The sequence below is a fragment of the Crocodylus porosus genome, unplaced genomic scaffold (genome assembly GCF_001723895.1).
Source record: "Crocodylus porosus isolate Cpor-Errol unplaced genomic scaffold, CroPor_comp1, whole genome shotgun sequence".
Lineage (NCBI taxonomy): Eukaryota > Metazoa > Chordata > Crocodylia > Crocodylidae > Crocodylus > Crocodylus porosus.
Genome location: NW_017728909.1, coordinates 25,232,979 through 25,241,680, shown reverse-complemented (window position 1 = coordinate 25,241,680; position 8,702 = coordinate 25,232,979). Strand labels below are relative to the sequence as shown.

General features: G+C 50.5%; 1 long non-coding RNA gene across 1 annotated transcript; it reads right to left on the bottom strand.

The window, feature by feature from the left end:
• Positions 1 to 851: 851 nt before the first annotated feature.
• On the bottom strand, positions 852 to 4,618 carry LOC109307830. The gene is made up of 2 exons (XR_002100369.1): positions 1,944 to 4,618; positions 852 to 978 (listed from the first exon to the last, which is right to left on the bottom strand). It is a non-coding gene; the product is annotated as an uncharacterized LOC109307830 (long non-coding RNA).
• Between the last annotated feature and the right edge of the window lie 4,084 nt (positions 4,619 to 8,702).

Below are 8,702 nucleotides of genomic sequence, written 5' to 3'. Positions count from 1 at the left end.
AGCTGGGTAGGTCACCCACATACACACACACAAAACACTGTAAAAGTATAAAACACAGTAACCAGTATTTGGGATACTTATAAATGACTTTCAAACAAGAGGCATTAGGCTGCAAATTTAACTGTTGCTGAACTTTTCAGAACTGCCAGCAGCATTTCAGACTTTATGTTAATAACTGACCGGCCCTCAGCTGGTGATGGAGCAGAAAAGTATTATCTTGCATTCCAAGGGAAATGAATATTGGGACCTAGCCCTCCAGCAGACATGTCTCTTGGTGCTGCCCTGGTCAGTGATTGAGGGTATGGACATACGCACATTTTATCCACTTTAAAAGTGTAGGGAGAGCTGCCACTCAGGAACTCCAGCTGTTATATCTGTGTAATCCTGCAGCAATACAAAGTGAGCTAAATCTTCCCAACTACAACACTGAACAAAGCAGGGATTAAAAGAGTAGCAGGTTTGCTATAGTTGTACCACTAAACAATATTGATGTCAACTCACGGGAAACTATCACCCAGGAGCACCCAAAATGAAGGAAAAGTCGGCTGCAGGGATCTCAGTTCTTTGAAACCTCATGACAACAACAGGAGATGGAAAAGTGGGAGCCACAGAAACAGCATGTCACAGACCAAATCAAGAATCCAGTGCCACTTTCCCCACATGGAAACACATGTCCAAGCTGCAGTAGAGTCTGTTGATCCTGGATAGGCCTCATCAGCCCTCTTTGGACATACAGATAAGACAACCATGAAAGACAACCATCCTCGACTGCAAGGGATTGCCAAAGAACCACTAAATAAAAATGCCACTATACCAGTTGCATCCTAACAACTTATATGGGCATCCTTTGATATTGATATAGTTATTATATCAGTCTATACCTTGAATCTACAGACTTGTCCTTTACTCTACATTTTGTCTCCCCCGCCTAGATTCTGTCTTATCCCTCAGTTATTCTGAACTTCCTTGCTAAGGTGCCTGCTACTTGAAAAGCAGCAGTATGGGCTCAGGGGCAACTAGGAGGAGCTAAAGGCCCACACCTGGTGAGTCAGCTGACCGGAAGGGGCAGGGCCGACTACTATAAGACCCAGACTGGAGGCTACGAGTGCTTTCTCTTCGCTGGCAGCCAGGAAGAAGGAGTACTGCCTGACTAAGGGAAAGATATCGGCCCTGAATGTGGGAAAGAGAAAAAGGCCGGGATGTGTAAGCTGCTAGTTACGTGGGTGAGAGATGTGGTGTGGTTTGGAGAACGTTTAGCCATGAGGTTTAGTTTTGTGTTATAGCCCAGGGGCTTGTGTTATTGTTTTTATTGTTGTTACACCGGAGGACCAGGTGAGGCTATAAGGGTTGGAGGAGGCCTCATAGGGGCTCCACGGTAGCGTGGGGACCCCGGTGCCAGAGAGGGCACAACATTCAGGGGTGCACTGACCCCAGCCCTGAGAAGGGGAGCAGAGGATTGGGGGGCCAGGTAAGGCCGAGGCTGCCTGAGCTCCACAGGAGATTAAGACCTGAGGAGGAGATTTGGGGGCCAGGCACAGCTATGGCCACCTGAGCCCCAAGGCAAGAAGCCCCAGAGCGGGGACAGAGATTGACGAGTGCCAGGGAGCACAGTTGCGAGGCAAGCCAGAAGCACTGGTGAGGCGCCAGAGAGTGAAATCAACCAAATAACGTCCGGTACATCTGCGAGGTTTGGGGCGTGGTACAGGGGTGGTTGGAGCCACGCATAGTCCATAAGGCTGGGGTGCACCAAGTCACCCAAGACAGAACAGGGACTGAGATGCATCAGAGCATTGTGTCAGAGAGCACAAAAGGCAGCCTCCCTTATACATTGTTGACATCAAAGACGTGGCGAGCAAGATGTGAGGGTGCTTTAATACCACATTGGCATGGTAGGGTGCGCTAGAGGAACTCATGGCCACCCCTAGGACCCCGCACTGCTACACCCCCCTTTTATGCTTTTCTTCAGCTTTACTCCTTCAATGACTCCTTGCTTCTGGATTGGTCTCTCTGCGGTCAGCATGCCGCCCATCTTTTATCCTGCCAGCATATTCCTTTGTCTAACAGACCCATCACAAGCACATCACTTAATTTGACCTTTTTCCAGTGTCTTACTTTGGGTATTGTCCATTGGTCTCCCTTATCAACTTTCATTAATATATCTAATCCTTTCATCCCTCTGATTCAGCTGGTTAGTCTCATGTTCAGTTAACTGGAGCTGGTAACAAGGCCATTGCTATGTTATGTTAAAAAAACTTCTCACAATGTTAAAAATAAAAAGTTAATAAAGACAAAACTTAAGCAATGATTAAATAAGGCTAAATATAAACAATACTGTAAGCAGGTGCAACTTCAAAGCATTAAACATATCAAGCTACCCTAACAACGGGGTACTTCAAGCTACATTCCACATCATTTCCCCTGTGTTTCTCCTTTCTTTGGCCCACAATAACGTATCAGATGCTGAAGTATATATAAAGCATGTGGGTTACATTTCCATTCCTACTTATAACTATTAGAAAGTGGAGGTTTTTCAAGATTTATTGTCACATATGCATTTCACATCTCACCATTCAGCCTCCTTTCTTTGGATCCTTAATACTTTTTGGGTTCAGTGATAGAGAGAAAAGGGTCTGAGAGGCATGCACTGCTCTTTATGCCTCCTGAGTATGAGGAGAAGCAGGGCTCATGTGCACCGTATAGGGATTGTAATAACAAAAAGTCTCGGAGCTCAAGTCCTTGAGGCACATGCTTCCCTGCAGTGGAATGTGGAGTGGACAACACATCTTGAGGAAGTCCAGTTGTCTTTGATAAAACTTGTTTCTGTAAACTGTAGACCAGGGATAGCCAACTTCTAGTGGCTGGGGACCAAACACCCACCAAGTTGCATGCCGCCCCCCTTCCCTGCACTGCAGGTGCACATGCCTCCCCCATGCTTTATGGTCTCAGTGTCCCTGAACCCTGTATGCATATGGGTTTCTCCTACTGCACCATGGAACAGGCACGCTGCTCTACCTTGCCAGTGTCCAACGATGTGCCACACAGGGTCCCTGGATCTCCCTGGACCATCTGGTGGCAGACTCCCTTGGTCCCATCCCCAGGGGTCAGGTTAGGGAGTGGAAGTCACAGAAAGGAGCCCCAAGACTCCAGCAGTAGCTACTGAAGTAATGAGGGGAGCAGCACGCAGCCCGGGAGTGTCAGGGGCTGCATGCAGCCTGTGGGCTGTTAGTTGGACAGTACTTCTGTAGATCACTTTGTGAGCAGCTTCCCTGGAATTCCCTAGTAAGAAAACATTCTTTAGCTTTCCAGTGATGCTCATTTTAATGGGATCTGTAGTTTTTAAGCCACCTTAGTAACACCCATAACACATAGATACAGGTGACTATCAAACTTACAGAGACTAACATGCTTATTTTTTTAGGACCTGACAGAGAGAACTTTTGCTAATGATGCATCTTTCTTTCTCGTTGGTTTATTAATCTGGCAGCACACTCAAGAAGTAACCACTTCCAAGAAGTCTGCTTGTGGCCACCGTGCTATTGTGTTGGTTTGTTCTCTGCACTTGACCAGTGTTGTGAATCCAGTGATAACCAGTAAGTGTTTTATTCAAAACTTCCCCTTTTCGGGAGTGATTCAGCAATCTCCTCAAAGTGTTTAATTGTAAGAATATGAGTAGGCATATTAACTGCTCATGTGGAATTACTCATGCTTAAAGAGAAACACATGCTTAAATAGTTTGCTGAATCAGAGCCTCGAAGCTAAGGAGATGAATATGTTACTAACTAGAGTAAACAAACCTAACATCTTGTTTTTTAAATTTCCTTATATAATAGCACTTTTTGTTTCTTAGCTCAAGACGATCAAAATCTGAAAAAAAAAGTTATAGACATGTGATATGATCAAACTGTCTGCATGTGATATACAAAGTTAAGAGCAGAACACAGTAAGCACATCACTTCAAGCAAATTATGTATCTATACTCTGCATACATTATACTAACCACACTGGCATACTATAACTAAGTACTAGCTTAGAAACAACTTTGTTGTGCCCCCACAAACTATGGTGAAACCTCAACACCCTCATTTTACTTTGCCAACTGAGTTTACAGATTAATCTGTTCTATTAACACCTTTTCTTCTTCTAACAAAATACAGCTCAGTCAAAATCTCCTTTTATTTCATCCAATATTTTAACAGTCTATTCTTATAGAAGTTGCAACAGACATTCCACCTTTTTCACGACATGCGGCATCTCCATGTATTACTTTTCATTCCAATTTAGTTTCTTGTGCTTCAAGCAAGCTGTAATTCCAAGAGTAAAGATGTTATTTTACCAAAAATGGTAAATCTTCATTCTCAGGTTCTTTCCATAAACGTGAATAGCCTTAACTTCAGCTGCTGGAAATCAGAATCCAATAAGCTTGTTTCTAGGTCTGCAGTGATTGGTTTTTAGTTGTCTGCAATTAACCAATTTTATCAATAATCTGGAAAAAAAATTTCTAGGATAAATAAAAAAGAAACAGCTGCGATGGTTTAGACAGGGATGTTGCTGCCTTGAATAGGGGGTTGGACAAGGTGACCTCTGCTTCACATTCTGCCCTATTTTTCTAAGATTCCATGAAAAATGCCTGCAAATGCCACACAGACTGGTGGGGGAGGGTTGCTTAAATAATAAAGGGGGCAGGACATTGATTCACAGTGCTCAGGATTACTTGGTCAACCGGATGCAAAACACTGTGGTAGTAAAGGGCTAATGTGATCCTTGCATTAATAAAAAGGGGGAACATAAAGTAGGAGTAGAAATCTTGTTACCTTTGATTTGGCAATGGCACTACTGGTGTGTTCTCAGGGTTTGAATTATAGGGGGAGCTTGGGGGGGACTGAGACCCCTCTTACGAGATAGGAGCCCCCCCTGTAAGATTTGAAAATCATAACCTGAGGGGGTCTCTGATTTTATTAAGGTGTTGTGATGGGCAGTCCAATGTATTTTACATACCTGCCCCTCCCCCCTCCCCCACCAAGTCACAGTGTAATTCGAACCCTGCCTGTTCTGTCCAGTTCTGGTCTTTACACTTCAGGAAGGATATCTAAAAATCAGACAAGGTTCAGAGAAGAGTCATAAAAAAGAGTAAAGGATTGGAAAACATGTGCAGTAAGCAATCTTGGTGTTGACATGTGCAGGGACTAGGCAGCAAATTTGCTGCCAGGTCCCCACAGCCCTGCAATGCATCCCTGTGGCCACCAGGGGGAGCCTTGCAGCCCTTTTTAAAAGGCAGACCTGCTCTGTGCTCTCTGGACAGCCTCTTCCTACACTCAGAAGCTGTGTGGGAAGTGCAGCGGCAGCACGCGGCACCTCTGTCTGTGCCCACCCTGCCTCCCTGCACTGTGGCTACCCCAGTCCCTGGCCCTAGCAATAATGAGCAGCATCCCAGGTTCCTGCTGGCTGCTGCACTGACCAATGGCTGGCCCATGGCCGTCTCGCCCCACCCAGCTCCCCCATGACCAGCCATTACCTTCCTAAATGCAGTGCGCCCTCCCAGGACTGCTACCATCATGCAGCTGCCACTGCCAAGGATGTTGACAATTGGCTCCATGAGGCCACCGCCAGGGCTGCTGTCACCCTCCTGGACCTCCAGCCCCACCGCCTCCAGGCCCACCGCACCAGCCAGCACTGGTGGCAGCACCCAGTCCGTCAAACCTAGGATGACAAACCTAGGATGACAACTTCCAGCTCACCCAGGCCATGTTTGGGGACTTGCTCCAGCAGCTCCAGCCCCACCTGGAGTACCAGGACACTTGTATGCACCCAGCCCTCCCTGCTGACACTCACCTGACCCTGGTGCTGCCAAAGCTGGCTACGGCCACAACTTCCAGTATGTGGGCCTCCTGTTTGGCGTGGGCAAGGCCACAACTGGGGAGGCCGTTCCATAAGGCCTGAGGAGAGGAGGCACAGTGCGCAGAGGTGGTCTGTTAGCAGGAGCACCAGAATTAGCAGGTCCCTCCCACCAAGGCCCCAAGACAGCCAGACACTTAACAGCGGGGATCAGGGCACTGAGTGCAGGAGGCTCTAGTAGACCACCTGCAGCACTCCCCACTGTAGCCCACCTACTCCACTGGCCACATACCCCTTTGCCCCCACCAGCACCACTCTTATGCCAGACACATGTCCAAAGGAGAAATCTTTATTCCCCTCACAGCACACACCCCCATTCCCCCCTCCCCCTGAACACACAGAGCCTCCTGCCCCCTCCCTCCCCAACAAACAGAGCCCCTCCACCACCCTCCCCATCCACCAACAATAAACCCTCTTCTCAGTGTGAAAGCTATATACAAAGTCTGTGTTTTGCTGCCCCAGAGTGGTGGGGGGGGGTTGTGGGGGGGGCAGCTAGGGTATAGCCCAGGGGAACACATCCAGCACCCTGGCCTTGGGGTGTTCTGCTGTGGGTGTGCACATCTCAGTGCATGTGGTGAGTGGAGGGCTCGCCCAGGGTTGATGGCGCCTGGTGCTCCTCTGGGGAGGGTTCCCCTCTGGCTGGTGGAATCCAGGCCATGCAGGGCTGATGTCCAGTGCCAGCGCTACTCCAGGCAGCTCCGGCTCCATGTCCACATGAAGCCGGGGTGAGTGGTGAGGCTGGGCTCAGGCAGGTGATGGTGGACCTGGGGTTCTTGTGAATGGGAGGCAGCAGAGGACCTCCTCCCTGGCCCAGGCACTGGCCTGCTGCAACACAGTGGATGGCTGCTAGGGGAACTTCCAAGGCTAGAGATGGGGGCCAGGCATCAGCAGGCATGCATGAGACCACTAGGCCCAGGATGGTGTCTAGGGTCCAATGGTAATCGTCTGTGGCCTCCAAAGCCCAGCCCAGAATCCTATTCTGATTCTGGAGGATCTGGAGCTACTCTCGCTCCAGGGCCAGGAGGTTGGCTCAGAATGCCTCCTCCTGGGCGATGTCGTCCACCCAGCACCTCTCCTGGTGGGCCAGGTTCTCCTCCTGCCTTGTCTTCTCCCATGCCAAGTCCTCCTCATGGGAGGCCTGCTCAGTCTCTTCCCACTCCTCAGCTACTGCCACCAGCTGCTGGAGGAGTAGGGTCCAATCTGTGTGTGCCTCCGGTGCAGCTGTTTCATCTGCAGGGAGCTGGCCCTGGGTGGTACTGTCCACAACCTGGCATCCCTACTGGGCTCTGTGGCCTTTCCCCCACCTCCAGATGCTGGATCTGAAGAGGCAGGAGACAGAAGCCTTTTGTGAGATTTTGTGACATTTCATAGATAAATTGCCCTGCTCCAGGGGCCATGAGCAGCCCAGCCACATATTGAGCATCAGGTGTGCTTGGATGACCAGGGACCATGGTAAATTAGCCAGGTAGGCCCAGGCTCAGGGTATGTGTAGCTCTTGGACAATTGGGACAAGGAGCTGGTCATGTTCCCACCCTCCCAGCAGGGGGCCTCTCTGGGGAGGTGCCCCAGGGCCAGCCACCCACCATGCCTCCACTGCACCCCAAATTTGCCCCCTCTGCGTGTGCTATGGGCAGTGTGCCTGAAGGATGATGGGAGGCAATGCTACATGTCCCTTCCCCCCACTGCTGAGGGCCAACCTCCTGGCCCTGGAGCAGGAGACACCTGGCTGGGGCCCCCCAAGGGAGAAATTGGTGATGCTGACAGCTGGTGGTGACATGGCTGGCAATTCTGTGTGGCAGGGTTGGGGCTATGCAGCTACCAAGGCAGGTGCTGGACAGGGTTCTCCATGCTGTTGGTAGACTGCACAGCCAGGGAGCTGGGTAGGATGGGATGCTCAATGTCAGAGGGCCCCTTCTCCAATAAAGTGTCACTGAAGGGAGTTAGGGTGGGGCAGGGGTTTGGGCAGGCCACCTGTGCTGGTAAAAATCACACAGTTGCAGCCTGGGTCCTGGGGTATGAGAATGCTGGTCAGCTGCTGCATAAAGGGCATAGTCTTACAGTCATGGCTGGACTGATGGTTGTGGTTAGTCATGGCCACCCACTGTACTTGCAGGACCTTGACCTTTATGTGGCACTACTGTGTCAACCAGGAGTGCCCTCACTCCCACATCCCACCTGACAGAGCCTTATAAATATACACGTTGGAGCGCCCAGCCTGCTCAAATTTGTGTTGCACCTCTGCATCGCCCCAGAACACAAGCAGGTCATCAACCTCCTCCGGGCTCCAGCTGGGGCCCTGGGTGGAGGGCATGGGCATGCACACATGGGTGGGGGCAGGTCTAGGCGGGGAAGAGGAGGCCATCTTGGGTGCCAAGCTGGCTCTCTGGGTGCCTGCATGGCTGTCCCTCTGTTGCCAGACTTGGAAGCTGCCAGCAGTGCCCAATGCAGGGGTACAGCAAGGGACCGGCAGCTGCACAGCAGAGGCTATGCCCTGCAGCAGCTGCAGGTGCAGGGCAGGATGCTGGGGCTGATCAGCCTGCAGGCAGTCCTGGGGTGCTGACAGGCTGGCTAGGGGCTGCAGAAGCCTGAAACAACTCTTATGTGCCCACTTGGCCTTACAGGAGTGTCCTGGCAGACACACGGCTGTGCAGGGCCAAGCAGCAGTGTAGGTCTCTAGAGAGGCAGGCACAGCTGGGCTGTGGCCTGCCCTCAAGGATACATGGGGCCTGCAAAACCCTCAGGCTGCCTGTAATGTGTACCCCCAGGCACAAAATATCTGCAGGCTTTTATAGCCTGCAGGCAGGGGCTGT